The sequence below is a fragment of the Bufo gargarizans genome, chromosome 6 (genome assembly GCF_014858855.1).
Source record: "Bufo gargarizans isolate SCDJY-AF-19 chromosome 6, ASM1485885v1, whole genome shotgun sequence".
Taxonomy (NCBI): domain Eukaryota; kingdom Metazoa; phylum Chordata; class Amphibia; order Anura; family Bufonidae; genus Bufo; species Bufo gargarizans.
In genome coordinates, this window is record NC_058085.1 from 234,899,276 (window position 1) to 234,916,573 (window position 17,298).

Genomic DNA, 17,298 nt, shown 5'->3' on the forward strand with positions numbered 1-17,298 from the left:
CTCTCCGCATTTGCGGATCCGCACTTCTGTTCCGCATAAAAATAGAACATGTCCTATTCTTGTCCGCAATTGCAGTCAAGAGTGCCCCAGCGATGTGCGGTCCGCAAAACACATACAGACGTGTGAATGGACCCTAAGAGTGTTTAAGCCCTCTCTTACCAAGTTTAGAAGCTCCACCCACTTGACTTACTTATATAAGAAAGGGGACACTGACTGTATGCAGTGGTATACATTGCAGCCTTATCAGTTTAAAGGTGCGGGGCTTCTATGCTGTGACAAGGCCTCCTCTCTGTATGAAACAGACTGATGGGTCCTACAGGGGGTGGCTACGCTATTACAATATATAACCAAATTTTTCAAGGGACGTACGACCTAAGCGTGGCTTGAACCACCCACTGACTGATTTTTTATTTTAGGTGCATAAAACTTATATCTTTATTATTACAATTTAAAAATTTAACTCTAAATTTGATTAAAAGTCCTCAGAATGAGCGGTGAGACTATTGTATATGTTTTTATACCCCTCTTTTATACCAAGAGGGGTATAAAAACATATACAATAGTCTCACCGCTCATTCTGAGGACTTTTAATCAAATTTAGAGTTACATTTTTAAATTGTAATAATAAAGATATAAGTTTTATGCACCTAAAATAAAAAATCAGTCAGTGGGTGGTTCAAGCCACGCTTAGGTCGTACGACCCTTGAAAAATAAGGCCTCCTCTCTGTCACTGGGGCACTGAGCTCAGACTAGCTACAAAGGACAGAAATGCTCCAGCTGTGGGGACGGGCTACAGGTAGAGTAAGTCAAAATGGTCACCAGAGAGAATGTCCTGCCTCATTAGTGTATGCCAGATAGTTACAGTCCCATGATTGGGGGACAAAAATGGGAGTAGGAGCCCAAACTGTAAACATTTTGTAATTGGTAAGTGTATTATTTTATGAGAACATAATTATGTCTATCATTTTATATGACTGCAGAAACCCTTTGAGACCTCCTAAAAAGTAGGTATTGTATGAAAGCGGAGAACCATTTTGACAAGGGTGTGACAAATTTATCGAAGAAGGCATGTGCAGTGATAAATTGGTCACAACATACCGGCATGTCAAAAGAACTAGCATTGCTTTACGACATTTGTTAGCAGGACCACTTTCTCGGTTCATTGTTTTTCACCAAACCCCAAGCACGTTCACCTACAGCATGTGGCTCCTATGTTATGTCCTTGGCTCTTAAACTGATATGAATGATCACATAAACTAGGTAGCAGTACCCAGGTCTTATGGTGGATGCCAAAGTCTCCTGTATTTGGATTCTTCTTCTACCAGTAATACACATCTTCATCTTTAGATGACCATCTTCTTATCTTTTATTTTAAAATCCTGAAAAGTATTCTACAGTCGTGGCCAAAAGTTTTGAGAATGACACAATTATTAGTTTTCACAAAGTCTGCTGCTAAACTGCTTTTAGATCGTTGTTTCAGTGATGTAGTGAAATATAATTACAGGCACTTCATACGTTTCAAAGGTTTTTATCGACAATTACATGACATTTATGCAATGAGTCAGTATTTGCAGTGTTGGCCATTCTTTTTCAGGACCTCTGCAATTCGACTGGGCATGCTCTCAATCAACTTCTGGGCCAATTCCTGACTGATAGCAACCCATTCTTTCATAATCACTTCTTGGAGTTTGTCAGAATTAGTGGGTTTTTGTTTGTCCACCCGCCTCTTGAGGATTGACCACAAGTTCTCAATGGGATTAAGATCTGGGGAGTTTCCAGGCCATGGACCCAAAAGGTCAACGTTTTGGTCCCTGAGCCACTTAGTTATCACTTTTGCCTTATGGCACGGTGCTCCATCGTGCTGGAAAATGCATTGTTCTTCACCAAACTGTTGTTGGATTGTTGGAAGAAGTTGCTGTTGGAGGGTGTTTTGGTACCATTCTTTATTCATGGCTGTGTTTTTGGGCAAAATTGCGAGTGAGCCCACTCCCTTGGATGAGAAGCAACCCCACACATGAATGGTCTCAGGATGCTTTACTGTTGGCATGACACAGGACTGATGGTAGCGCTCACCTTTTCTTCTCCGGACAAGCCTTTTTCCTGATGCTCCAAACAATCGGAAAGAGGCTTAACCGGAGAATATGACTTTGCCCCAGTCCTCAGCAGTCCATTTACCATATTTTCTGCAGAAGATCAATCTGTCCCTGATGTTTTTTTGGGAGAGAAGTGGCTTCTTTGCTGCCCTTCTTGACACCAGGCAATCTTTCAAAAGTCTTCGCCTCACTGTGCGTGCAGATGCGCTCACACCTGCGTGCTGCCATTCCTGAGCAAGCTCGGCACTGGTGGCACTCACTCTGATCCCGCAGCTGAATCCTCTTTAGGAGACGATCCTGGCGCTTGCTGGACTTTCTTGGACGCTCTGAAGCCTTCTTAACCAGAATTGAACCTCTTTTGTTGAAGTTCTTGATGATCCTATAAATTGTTGATTGAAGTGCAATCTTAGTAGCCACAATATCCTTGCCTGTGAAGCCATTTTTATGCAACGCAATGATGGCTGCACACGTTTCTTTGCACGTCACCATGGTTAACAATGGAAGAACAATGATTTCAAGCATCGCCCTCCTTTTAACAGGTCAAGTCTGCCATTTTAACCCAATCAGCCTGACATAATGATCTCCAGCCTTGTGCTCGTCAACATTCTCACCTGAGTTAACAAGACGATTACTGAAATAATCTCAGCAGGTCCTTTAATGACAGCAATGAAATGCAGTGGAAAGGTTTATTTGGGATTAAGTTAATTTTCATGGCAAAGAAGGACTATGCAATTCATCTGATCACTCTTCATAACATTCTGGAGTATATGCAAATTGCTATCATAAAAACTTAAGCAGCGGGACTTCCGGTTCCGGCGCCAGCATGGTGAGACGCGGCTAACCTCGGCTCCGTGCAGTCAAAACCTCAAGAGGCTAAATCCCCCCTACAGACCGGACAAAGTTTGGGACAATCGACATCGCTAGTACAGCGAAAGTGTATGGATCGCTACATCCTAAATATGGGGGCGAAAAGCAAATCTAAAGGTATGAAAAAACCTTTGAAAACGGCAGCGCGGGAAAGCGAAGGGGAGGAGGAAGACGCGCCCATGTCTGTACATCGGGAAATAATGACAGATCGCTCAGAACCAGATGAGGTGGATCTCAAAGGAGATGAAGCAGGCATTGATTATGTAAAGTTGGCGATAGAAGTGGCTAACAGAATACTACCTGACCTGCAGGAATCACTTGCTAACACAGTAGGACACACACTTCAGTCCTTACAAGCTACCGTAGCGGAACATGGGTCGAGGCTAGATAATGCAGAGACTCGCATACAAATTCTGGAGGAGTCTTGTTCTGACCTGCGCACGCTGCTGGAGAAGGCAGAAAGAGAAACAGCATCCATTAAAATGAAAGTGGACGATCTGGAAAATCGCTCACGGAGGAGCAACCACCGCATTGTGGGATTAAAAGAAGCTATACCGGCCCAAGATTTGATTACAATATGTGAGCAAGAGATACCACGGGCACTAGGTCTTGAAAATGCATGCAAGGTGGAAAGAGCACACTGTATAGGCCCTGACCTGAGACCAGGCACCGATCGTAATTTAAAAGCTGCTTCAAACATACAGCAAAGACCGAGACCAGTCATAGTGAAATATCTCGACTTTACTGACAAGACTGCCATACTGCGACAATACAAAAGGCAGGGATCTACACTGGAAGTCCGCGGCCTGAAAGTGCTGATATTTGGGGACTACTCCATGGAGGTGCAAAAAAAGAGGAGGGAATTCTCGGGCATTTGCTCTGAGCTTTATGAGAGGCATACTAGATTTGCACTATTGTATCCAGCACTCCTCAAAATATTTCACTCGGATGGCTCATCATCTACTTATACTTCAGCTGAAGAGGCAAGAAATCAACTGGGCCTACAACACCTACCGTTAAGGCCTCCAGGTAGATACCGACCATCAGAGAAGTCAGCTACATCTGCGGAGACCGGAGAAGAGACAGCTGCGTCACGCAGGGACATAAACGGTGAACCACGAAAATGGCCTGAGCGCTGAAGGCGGTAAATGTGCAAGAAAAGGTTATGTTCAGAATGTTATAACAGAACATTTAGTTTAAATAAGTTCGATATAACAATGAGGGATTGACTGACCATGTTGGAAAAAGGAGAAGTCAATAGAGAAAAAGAGGAGAAATATGTTAATGTATATTGGCATAAGAGTTAGTGGGAATATAATTCTAGGCAAGTTGCCATGGAAACTGTTTGGGGCGGGAAGGGATTGTTTATTTGTTTTTTTGTTTGTCTGGATGCATGCCCAAATACTTAGGCCACATCTTTTTCATGCGGGGATAGTATAATGAGAATCATATCATGGAATGTGAAGGGACTTCGTTCCCCTGCCAAAAGAAACATGATTCTGAAACACCTGCAAAAATGTAGAGCAGACATTGCACTACTTCAGGAAACTCATTTAGGCGCAGAAGACTTCTTTCGCATGGAAAGGATGTGGGTAGGGAAAGCAGTAGGGTCCAAATCAGTAAACCGCAAAGGTGGGACATTAATATTGTTGCATAAGAAATTGCAGGCTGACATATTGACACATGTGACAGATGAGGAAGGCAGATGGCAATTTATGACTATGAAATTACCTATAGGAGAGATAGGGTTAATTAATATATATGGTCCTAACGGAGAGAATAAGAAGTTCTTTGAGGAGATAGGCACACGACTAACCACCCTGCAACAACGAAATCTTATAGTGGGGGGAGACATGAACACAGTGTTAGAGAGTAGGGAAGATCGCAGACCGGTTAGGTCAAAGAAGAAGACGACGGTGGGAAGAGAAATAGTGTTGGAATGTTTGATGCAAGACCATGACCTCATGGATCCTTGGAGAGAGGCTAATCCTGAAGGGAGAGAATACACTTTTTACTCGGCTTCTAATGATTCATGGTCTCGTATCGATTATCTGCTGGTGTCGACTTCCATGTTCTATAAGATCGAAAACCTGAGAATTCTCGATATGGTCATATCAGACCATGCCCCAATACAGTTAGATCTCAAAGAGCAAACACAAAAAGGATCTGATTACATATGGAGGTTCCCGGCCTTCCTGGGAGAGAAGGATAGCTTCAGGGATTTATTGCGGGGGTGGCACATGGAATTTCAGGAGGATAATGCCCAACATAGCGATGATCCAAATTTATTATGGGATACGGAGAAGGCAGTACTTCGGGGTAGAATAATGACGTATGTACATGCACTAAAGGCAAAAACAAAAAAAAAAGTTGGGGAAATGACTAATAATCTTAGTAAGACTTATTCTGAATTTCTTCAGTGCCCATCTGAACAAGCCAAATTAAAATGGTGTGCAGCAAAAAAAAAACTTTGAGTTGTGGTACACTAGATGGGAGGTGATGTATAGCTCACAGAAGGATTCAAAATTATTTAAGTTTGGCAATAAATCTGGGAAGTTACTAGCGAGATTGTCTAAAGGTCCAAGGAGTCAGCTGAATTTTCCGACGTTGTTAGATGAGCAGGGCAAGAATCAGAATAAACCTGAGAAAGTCTTAGAAATCTTTAGGCAATACTATATGAAATTGTACTCAGCAGGGTCTGATGCCCAATCGTCCCTAATCCATTATCTAGATAAAGCGAACATACCAAAACTCCAGGACAGGCAGCTCCTTGAACTTAATAAGCCAATCTCAGTGGAAGAAGTATCCAGAACAATCAAAAATCTGCAGTTTGGGAAAGCACCAGGCCCAGACGGGTATACTGGGGAATTTTATAAATTATTAAAGGACGATATAGCTAAAATGCTAGCAGATAGCTTTAATAGAGTGTTGGAGGGAAAAGTCACAAAACTAACTAATAATACAGCATATATACGACTATTGCCGAAACCTGGGAAAGATTTGCTTCTGCCATCTTCCTACAGGCCCATATCTTTAATTAATGTGGACCACAAACTATTTTCCAAAATAATGGCTGATAGATTGGCTGATGAGTTACCAAATCTAATTGGACCATCTCAGATGGGGTTTGTAAAAGGCAGATCTGCAGTGTTCAATATGAGAAGGGTGCTGACTGTCCTGAATTATGTTACTAGAAGGCCGCAACTGGGTGAGTCGCCTGCACTCCTCACAATAGATGCCGAAAAGGCTTTCGATAATGTGAATTGGGGATGGTTGGCGCAGGTATTAGATACAATGAACATCAAAGGAGCCTTCCGAACTTATATAACAACCTTATACACGGATCCCAAGGCACAAATAGTACTGCCAGGTTTTCTTTCTCAATCTTTCCCATTATTAAAGGGGACAAGGCAGGGATGTCCCCTGTCACCACTGTTGTTCAACATAGCAATAGAGCCACTAGCTAGATACTTGGAAAAATCAGGAGTTTTTGAGGGTATAAAAGGCTCGAGAGAGGTAATGTCACTCTTTGCTGACGATATAATTCTATTCCTGGCAAATCCCTCTAGAGATATTCACCAAGTATTCAAAGTAATTGAGGATTTGGGGAAGAACTCAGGTTTTAAAGCTAACATTGATAAATGTGAACTCCTGTATATAGGCAACACATCCTCAAAGAAATATCTGACAATGCAAAACTGTCCGGTAATTGTGGCAAAGAAGCATATTAAATATCTGGGTATCAAAATTGGGCCCTCACCCCACTCTTTATATAATCTTAACTATATACCGTTGATAAAACAGATTAAACAAGAACTAGAGAAATGGCAGTCATTGCCCTTGACGTTACTAGGAAGGTGTCATCTGATAAAAATGGTTAGTGTCCCCAAATTATTCTATCCAATGCAAACATTACCCATCTTAATTAGGCATAGGGATATACAAGAATTAAACAAAGCATTTTCACAATTTATATGGTCCAAAAAGAGAGCGAGGATAGCTCTACGGAAATTATATTTACCAGTAGAAAAGGGTGGAGTTCGTTTTCCATATCTTAGAAAATATAATTTAGCCAGTCTCTTCCGACATTGTAGGGATTGGTTGGCAAAGACATCCTATTATTCGAATCTATCACTGGAAAAAGAACTAGCTCAGGGATGGGACTTGGGAGCACTTATGCACTCACACCTAGCTTTAAGAACAGTTGATATTAAAAGCTCAATAATATTGAGGGATACTATTATTGCTTGGAAAGAAGTGAGAAAACTATACAGCTTATCCTTTAAAACTTCCAAATATATGTATTTATGGTCTCATCCAGAATTCGAAGCAGGAAACAATAATAAGTTATTTCAACAGTGGAAACAAAAGTGGATAACAACTTTACAGCATCTGTTGCATGATCAAGAGCAAAGGTACCTCACGTTGCCAGAACTAAAGGATAAATATAGTCTCCTTGGAAGACAGGAGTTACAATTTTACCAAATAATGCACTTCTGTAAGTCCAGATTAAAACAAGTGGCCTCGGAATGTAAAATAAATGGCTTTGATGCTCTACTCAAACAAATAGGAAGTAAGTGGTCATTATCAGACATATATAAGCAACTTAGGGACAGTGAAAATGATAAAACGGCTACAGCAATTGGTGGAGGGTGGGGTAAACTATTAATAAATCAGGGTTGGAGAGAAAGAATAATGATCGGGTGGATTAGGACAAGGAAAGCAGTAGTATGTGAGAAATTGAGGGAAACCCAGCTGAAACTAATACATAGGGCAATATATGCTTTCAACATAAATAACACAAGAAATAATGAGACCTGGATAAATAAGTGTCCAAAATGCAACCTCCAAAAAGCAGACCTGGATCATGGGATGTGGCTTTGCCCCAAGACACGACAATATTGGGAGTGGCTGTTGTCGTGGATCAAAGACACCTGGCATATTGAGCTGCCATGTGAGCCAGAAGTTGTTCTATTCCATGTATTTCCAGACACAGTTCAAGTACCTAAACTAATAGATGGGGTATTGCTGGTAGCAGTGAAATGTTTACTGCAAAGATGGCTAGACCCACAAATTCCCACAAATATGGAGTTCTATAGCTTAATGCGATATTTCATGTTAATGGATCAACTGAATGCAGAAACAAATAAAAACAAAAGCTTAACGCCCTTTTTAAACAAATGGTCAAAGTTTATTGCAAAGCATTTGTCAGTGGAGGAAACGCAAGATCTCATGAGTAACTTTAAACACACTGAGTGGTATTTACAAAAAGACATTAGAGGTACCCTGGGTAAACTGAAAGTTACATAATTAAACAGAATGGAGTATAAGACTTATTTTGCAAAACTTAAAGTGGAGATAATATTAGTATAAGGGAGGAGGTGCATCCAGACGAGTTGAGGGTTGGGGGGAGGGAGAGGTGTATGTATGTTTATGCATTTCTGTGATTATACAGCGAATAATATTTCTCTGGGCATCATTTGTTATCCAATCTAATGCTTCGTAATTTGGTCACTGTATGTGAATTATGTGAAAAGTATACGCATTTATGTATGGAGAAATTTTATTTTATATATTCGCTATATGTGAAAAGAAATAAAAAGTTTTGAAAAAAAAAAAAAAAACTTAAGCAGCAACTTTTCCAATTTCCAATATTTATGTAATTCTCAAAACTTTTGGCCACGACTGTACTTTTATAAAAATTCTAAAAAAGATGTAATTTTCAGTGTGAAATCATAATTGCTACTGCTGCTTTCTGAATAATAAAATATCAGGCAGAATGTGCCTAAGCTTTCAGGTGCTTTTCTCTAAATGATGTAAGGCCTACAAGTCCAGCATCTGTGCCTTTCCCTACTGTGGGCCGCAGCTTGCACACTACCTGTGATGTATGTGCTGGTGCACTGACACATTCTGTTGCTTCTCGTGCGCCCTTTCATGTAATTTATTCCTGGTGATTGGTATGATTTACTTTGCTTGAAGGTAAAACCATGCGGTATGGCTGAACACTTGTGTCCAAGCTCTGCCCCTTGGCATGATTATGTACTCTTACTGTCTATTTAATCCCATATTGCTTTAACCAGGAGTGGACTGGGAACTTAAAGGGGTTGTCTAATCTGAGACTGTGGTGGCATATCACTAGGATATGCCACCAATGTGAGATAGGTGTGCGTCCCACATCTTGGACCCACACCTGTCTCCAGAACGGGACCCCTGAAGCAAGCGGAGCACAGCCGTGCAAATGCAGCCACCCTTTATTCATTTTTCTGACAGTCCCATAGAAGTGAACGGAGCAGTGGCCATCCTTATGCAACTGCAAAGAAAAAGGGGGTCAGTCAGCACATCCTAATGTTCACGTCTCCATGGCTAAAAACACAAAGATAAAAACACAATGTAACAGCACTCTGCAAACACAAATAACGTACAATAATGCCATAGTTATAGAAAATATTCTGGAGCTAATGCTACGCTTATTTTTTTAAAATATTTGAGATTCTTAGCAAATACATTTTGTAAAAAATTATTTGTGCCCGTCTGCCAAACGTCAAGGCAATCTCTATAAGACGGGAACCTAACACTAAATACTACCTGTTATGTGCCATACATGCAGGTTGCCGTGCACTTTCCATTAATTTCTCCTGGACTTCAGAAAATAGCCAAGCTTGCATGTGGTGCACACTCCTTCACTTTCAGGGGCCCAGACTAGAGAAAGGTGTGGGTTCCAGAGGTAGGACCCACACCTATCTGACTTTGATGGCATATCCTAGGAATATGTCACCAATGTCTCAGATATGACAATCCCTTTAAAGCGAGTCATCAGAAAATGAACTATTGTTTAAATGTTTTTATGTTAAACTTTTTTCAAATAATTTTTGATGATATTTTTAATTTTCTGTGTCAATATCTTTATTTTAAAAAAAATCTAAAAATCTTAAAATTTTCACACTGGCCTCTAAGCCTAATAATAGGTGCCACTTCTTGGTCTGTACAGATCACTTTACTGCAGTTACCTGCTTATCATTACAGGCACCGTTAGGATGACAAATATCAAATTGATGGATAGATAGATTACATAACACAGGATCCAGCATTCATAACAGATGGCAACAGATCTTGACCTTTGCACAGGTCACAGAACATATATATAGATTCACAAAGAATATACAATGTACTGTCCCAGCTGAGCCAAATACCAGAGAGCAGCACAAAATACCTCCCCAGAAGCTTCCCCTCGGTGTGTCTGTAACTAAGATATGGGGGAGGTTATATTTGGGCCACAGCACCAAGCCAGCCGTACTTCAGCATGTTGCCTGGTCTTTCAGTGCTGCGAAACATACAGGAGAATACAGTACTACGCAGGACTTACATCCAGTGATTTTAGCTCTGACATAGATGTTTTCTTTCATTATCCTCCCCATTCAGACTAGACCACCATGACGACTTTAATTCTCTGCAGAGTTTGCCACACAGACATCTTAGGTTTCTTATTTTTCCATTATTTTCCTCACCTTCTCACTCAGCACAAACTTCCCATCATACTGCCAACCCTCATACGGTCCCTGCTGAGCTCACTAAAACCCCAAATACTGTACTGCAGAAAAATAGTGACCCATTAGTTATAATGCTCCTAATGATAGGAATGCTTCCTGTAGCACCCCCATTAAGAATGCCCCCAGTAATGCCCCTCTAATAGCATAGGGCCCTAATAATGCCCCTTATAGTACCCATTATTCCAAACCCCCCCCCCAGTTGCCTCCTGTAATAATAATGCTGCCATAGTTCCACCAGTATTTAAAAATTTCCCCATAGTGTAGACAGTATTCAAAATGCCCCCAGTGCCCATAGTAATGTCCCCTACAGTGTCTTATGTTCCCAAACTGAAAAAAAAAACAAAATGGCTTCATCCAGCCTGAGAAGCAAGATGCCTGCATCCCAACATATGTGTGCAACGGACGGGGTACTACCAGGGGTCCCTTAAAATGAAAGTTTTGTTGTGACGCCAGTTGCATTTCAGCAACAGGGAACGGAGTCCCCTTGAGTAAATTGTGTTGGTGGTACCTAGCTGTAGGAATGCCAGAGTGGGGCAAGGGTAGCCTATAATGAACCTTTAGGTGTTGTGGATGTGCACGTGTCACAGTGCTCCTACCTGGATATCCTGGAACCCCAGGCGTTGTTGTCTGAAGCAGTGCAAACAGGGGGAATAGTTGAGGGATTTGTAGAAATGATTGAGTCCAGACTTTGTATATGATAACAGCTTTACTTGAATAAACTTGCATCAGAGAAAAATCTTCCAGCTTTATCTTGGTTGTCAGCAAGCTTTGGCATAAGTTCTGGCAGGTAAACACATTCGGCTTTGCTGTGCTATCACGATTGAATAGAAACTTTTCCTTTCTGCTGAACTTAGCTTGGTAGTCTGACTCTGTCTTTATCTTTATCCAGGGAACTTCTCCTCCTGGCTTCTGAAGCTTGCAGCTTGGGCCTCTAGGCCCAGCGGTGCTGAGGATGTGCTCTGTTGGCTTAAACACACCCTTTCCCTTGCAGGGGGTACTCTAAACTAAACTAAACTCTAACTAGCTGAACTCCTGCCTCTCTAGAGAGGGGGGCCAGAATGGAAGGAGGGTTCCATTCTAGCTAACACAGCTCTGCCATAGATGCCGCCATCTGCTGGTGGACCAGGTACATTACACTTAAACAGTTACAAAATCAGAAATACAGATCCACATTATGCAGGACCTGGCAATAAATACACAGGTTGACACCAGCATACACAGATAGAAGCAGGGTGTAAAAGTGGTAATGCCACTCTGGGGCGTTACATTCCCCGGCACTTAAGAACCAACCCGCCCTCGGCTTGTGCTTAGGGTGTGCTCTAAGGGTACCCAAGGAAGGTTAGAGTGCTGCATGAGAATATAGACTATTATTGACTGATGTAGGAACGGCTACCACTAGGTCTCTGCGCGTATGAGTAGGGTGCCCATTCACAGTTTCCCTCTCGGTATAAACCAGAGAACCAAAAGGTCTGCAAAAACCACTCATTCCTGGCTTTCTTTTGAATATACTGAGCTCTAGTACCAAAGAAAGTGTGGTGGTGTCTTCACTCTGTAATCCCACCACTATGCAATGAAACACCCACAAATACAAGGCTGGCTTCATCCTGTATTCCCTTCCAAACACCAAGGTCTGTATATAGCTTTTCGCAAGGTCACCTTGATTATTACACCGGTAGCTAACTGCACATTTTTTCCTTAAGGCGGTGCGCAAGGCCTTAGGACTAAATAAATGTTGGCTAAACACAACATATACACTAAGAGGATGAGGCTAGGCACTCCAATCTCTCCATACATAATAGCAGCGTGTTACCCTTAACCCCAGAATTTTTTAATATATTTTTTTCCGTTTACGTTTTGTGCTCCCTGCCTTCCCAGAGCCATAACTTTTTTATTTTTCTGTTCACATAGCATTAGTTTGCTTTTCTCATAGACTCTATGAGAATCTATGAGAAAATTGCTTGTTTCCTATGGAGTCCTATTACAGGCAAGGGCTCCATAGGAAATGCTATGCAGCAGCCTCCTGTCATTCACAAAGACAGGGGCTGCTGCACACAAGCTCCGGCTCCTCCGATCGCCACACTGAGGAGCCGAAGCACCACCGGAAGCGGGCACTTTTGGTTTTCAGCGCGCTCAGATGCCGTGGTCAGGATTGACCACAGCATCTGAGGGGTTAAATGTCCACATTCGACATTATTGCCGTTTGCGGACATGAGCCGCAGGTGTCTGCTATAAGAAGCAGGCGGCCACCCGTGGCTATGGCGCCTGAAGCGCTCAGGAGCAGGCGCAATCTTTAAAGACCCGGGCAGCGCCGTACTATTATGGCTCTGGTCGGGAAGGGGTTAACGATATTAGACCTGCTTGTGACTTTACCACTTGGTTTCTCTGGTGTACCAATAGGCTATGTCACTCAGGAACCATTAGTATTCTGCATCCTCAGAGGCAGTCAATAAAGAGCAACAGCGATGTTAGATCTGCTTCTGACGTGCCAGACATCCTCAGAGGCAGTTCATAATAACTAAGCAACTGAGTGCTGACTATCTGGTGATCTGAATAAAGTGCAAAGACCATAAACCATACAAGATAGGCATATAATATCACATTGTACCTGAAAGAGAATACACACAATGGGCACAGTACTTGTAACGTTGCTGAAAATTCAAAAGGTTAGTGCAAATCAATAAGGCACACTGTTAATACAATAAAACAGTGCAATAGCAAAATCACATTAAAGTCCATTCTTGAAGGTAAAGTGCACTGAACTGGAACTAACGTGCAATAAAGTCATTTGTAATCCATGGGAACAGTAATGTCATTATTTGTAATCCAAATGAGGCGATATTTGTTATCCACATAAGGCACAAAGTCATGTGTAATCCACATGGGTAATAATAGAACAGCAGCACAGGTCATGAGAAGAGGCTCACAAATAACTTGAAATGGGGGGGGGGGATTTTTGGCGCTGTTACGCGCAAACGGGAGATAAATGAAGATGAGGGGAGTCCTTACTCACATAGCCATCCGGGTGAGGGCTAAAACCAAGGGCAACCTACAAAAAGAAAACATATAAAACATGCCAACAAGTCCTCACTTTTCAGACGCAGTAGTCAGTAGTTCTTTAATTAAACATCTTGAGAAGGAGCAGCTCTTCAGAGGAGGGATTTCAGGTCCTCCTCACTGCTTGAGCTGCTGAACTGGAAGAGAGGTTGATCCTGCCTCTGGTATCTCATCCTTGCCTCAACAGTGGTGCTTTGGCGACACCTACTGTCGCTCCTGGGTAAGGTCCCGGTGGTGGTGCTCTTCACGGCCACCGTGATCTACTGCTTAATTTAGAGCGGATTCTCCTGCCATACTAAGATGATCCAGAACCTCTGGCTGCAAGCAGATCGGTAGGTGGGTCCAATGGCCCTCTTTCACAAATTGTGGTCGAGACTTCCAGGGAAGCTGGTAGGTCACTATAGTCGGGCTATAGACCAGGGCGGTTTGGCCTCCACTTACCATCCGCTGTTCAATAGTTGGAGGTGGAGGCAGTCCAGGTATTAGTGGTTCTGGTTTTTCAAGGTAGCGGAGGACGCCTTCTCCCGTCTCCTCTAGGCAACCAATACGCAATTGTTGTATGAGGGAAGACTGTGTGTACATGTTTCTGGAGGAAACTGCATAGCTGCGCCCGCTTTGTTGTATGAGGGAAGACTGTGTGCACATGTTTCTGGAGGAAACTGCATAGCTGCGCCTGCTTTGTTGTATGAGGGAAGACTGTGTGCACATGTTTCTGGAGGAAACTTCATAGCTGCGCCTGCTTGTCTGTATGAGGGAAGCCTGTGTGCACATGTTTCTGGAGGAAACTGTAGGTCTGTAAGTGTGGTGCAGGAATGTATGAATGTTTATGTGTAGTGCAGATTGTTTATATGCCCTGAGTACTAAAATTTAGGCTCTGTGTTGTGTGTGTACAGTACATGTCTGTGCATGGATTTTCTGTATAGGACAAATCGTGTCTAGATTTAGTGCTGGGCTATATAGCTTATTTGTATGTATAAAGCCATATACGTACAACTTACAAGACAGTGTATGTTGATATTAAAAATCTCATTTTATGCCAGTTAGTATAACATTTTATATTTTAGTGAAAGAGGCATCCTAAACAATGGCAAAAAGACTGTCAACAACAAACATGACAAAGTCTACTGTTTATGAGCACTTTGCATTATCAAGTGATGGAAAACATTACGTGTGCCAATGTATTAGTAGAAAAGATGATGGTGAAAAACAATGTGATGCAAAAATTAGCAGTTTCAGTGGGCCTGATAAAAATGCACCTACAAGAGCATCAAATTTGAAAAGACACTTACAGCGTTTTCATCCCAAAGTTTTAGAAGCTGTGAATGAGAAAGATAGCAATGAAAACATTGCATCTACCTCTGCGACAAAAACATTTCAGATATCTACTGGAGAACAATCACAAATAAGAAAATTCTTTATATCTGACAAAGCTACCATAACGATGACACCAGAAAAATTCAAACACCACATTATTGAAATAGTAGTAAAGAATAGTGTACCACTATCCTTCTTTTTTTCGCAGCCAGCCTTTTTAAGCCTAAATAGAGAAATGGCAAAAAAAAAAAAACAGGATGAAGTTTTAAGCACCACTGGTGACTCAGGATCAACTTCTTCAAATGAAGAATTAGACTTTGATTCCTTTTTGGACAAAATGGAAGTTGCAAAAGGAAAGCGACATTGCATAAGCGTAACAGAACCAGTAAATGTCCAAATAAAAAAATTCAAACTGGAGTTTTTTAAAGTACTAAAGAAGTTGAAAAGTATGATCGTTCATCAAAACTTACTGTAGAAGAAGCCATCCTTGTTTATCCAGAGATCATTTGTGATGTGGCCAGAATTGTTACTGCAATGCCACCCACCCAAGTCAGTGTTGAAAGAGAATTTTCAGCTCTAAAAATAATAAAGTCTGATTTAAGAGCCTCTATGAAAGAGGATCTGGCAGAGGCAATTCTCTTATTTAGAACTCTACATTGAATTGATTTTAAATTGCATTTGCTATAACTACATTGCAAGATTAATATAAACCATTTCTAGGTTTCACAGATTTTGTTTTTAATTCATATAGATAAGCTTTGTTTTTGTTCTAAAACAACCAAATAATGTGGTTTGTATTTTTGAACTGGTAAAGTTCCTGTTCCTGATGTTTATGCCTGTGTAACGCACCTAGTTGATCAGTTAGGATCTCAACTGCGGAAGCAATGGACATCCACTATTATCCCACCACCCTTGTGTTTGGCTGTGGGATTCGCGGTTACTCAGTATGTACCCCAGGCGTCACTCTCAGTCTTAGGCGGAGAGTTTGGGGTAACAAAATCATTTACCGCTATCCATCTAATTAGTTTTACTGATGGTAAGGAGGGACTCTCAGAATTACAGGAGTCACGAGTTAGTATAAGCTTGTGCAACGTTCAGCGTTAGCATCTAGTATGCAATAGCTTCAGAGTTAGTATATAGCATGTCCTCAGTTTAGTATATAGTATGCCATAGGTTCAAGGTTAGTATATAGCATGTCCTCAGTTTAGTATATAGTATGCCATAGGTTCAGAGTTAGTATAGCATGTCCATAGTTTAGTATACACTATGCAGTAGGTTCAGAGTTTGTATAGCATGTCCACAGTTTGATATATACTATGCAGTAGGTTCAGAGTTAGTATAGCATGTCCACAGTTTGATATATACTATGCAGTAGGCTCAGAGTTTGTATAGCATGTCCACAGTTTGGTATACACTATGCAGTAGGTTCAGAGTTAGTATAGCATGTCCACAGTTTGATATATACTATGCAGTAGGTTCAGAGTTAGTATAGCATGTCCACAGTTTGATATATACTATGCAGTAGGTTCACTCTAAGTTCCAGGACATTAATCAGAGCAGGTAACAGGCATATACTTGCGGTTAGTTGGTCCTGGCTAGAAAGCCAGTGGCAAGAAGGTAGACAGTCCTTCACGATGTAGTTAGGCATCCAGGTTTGGATATGTGGACAGAGTCTTCAGATACCATGGAGCTAGCAGGGTGCGCACTCCATTAGTGGAACACCCTGCTTAGCACCTGTCTTCAATTTAAGGGCTGAATGGTAAGTGGGCGGAGTCACAGAAGGCCCGGCGGCCACTGCGTTCCACGCTGGAGCGCAAGCCAGCGTAACAACACAGGCGGTCGCTGCGTTCCACGCTGGAACGCAAACCAGCGTATCATCGCAGACGGCCGGTGCGTTCCACGCTGGAGCGCAAGCCAGCGTATCGTCACAGGGAGCCGCTGCGGTCCAGGCTGTATTGTTACAGTACCCCCCCCCCCCCCTTTAAGGGACCCCTCCGGGGTACCCCGCTAGAAGAGGGTCAGTTGGGAAATCTTCTATGGAACAATCTTTGGAGTCTGGGAGCATGAACGTTTTGCACATCTTCCCAAGAGTCATCCTGGGGACCATACCCCTTCCATCTAATGAGATACTGGATCTTCCCCCGTCTTCTTCTGGAATCAATGAGCTGCTCAACTTCAAACTCTTCTTCTCCTTGGACCTCTATCAGAGGCAAGGGTCGAGGGTCATTTGATGGGAATGGTCTAGGTCTAAACGGCTTCAGTAGTGACACGTGAAATGTGGGATGTACCTGTAATCGAGGAGGAAGGGTGAGTCTCACCGTGTTGGGGTTAATAATCCTTTCTATCGGAAAAGGACCCAGGAATTGTCTTCCCAATTTCTTGGAAGGTACCCCCAACCGAAGGTTTTTTGTTGATAACCAAAC

General features: G+C 42.1%; 1 protein-coding gene across 1 annotated transcript in view; it reads right to left on the reverse strand.

The window, feature by feature from the left end:
* Positions 1 to 9,917: 9,917 nt before the first annotated feature.
* LOC122939799 (zinc finger protein OZF-like) overlaps positions 9,918 to 17,298 on the reverse strand; it is a 58,008-nt gene continuing 50,627 nt past the window's right edge. The window contains exon 9 of the transcript XR_006390174.1: positions 9,918 to 14,877. The gene's annotated coding sequence lies outside the window, so the exon portion shown is untranslated. The remainder of the gene's footprint in view (positions 14,878 to 17,298) is intronic.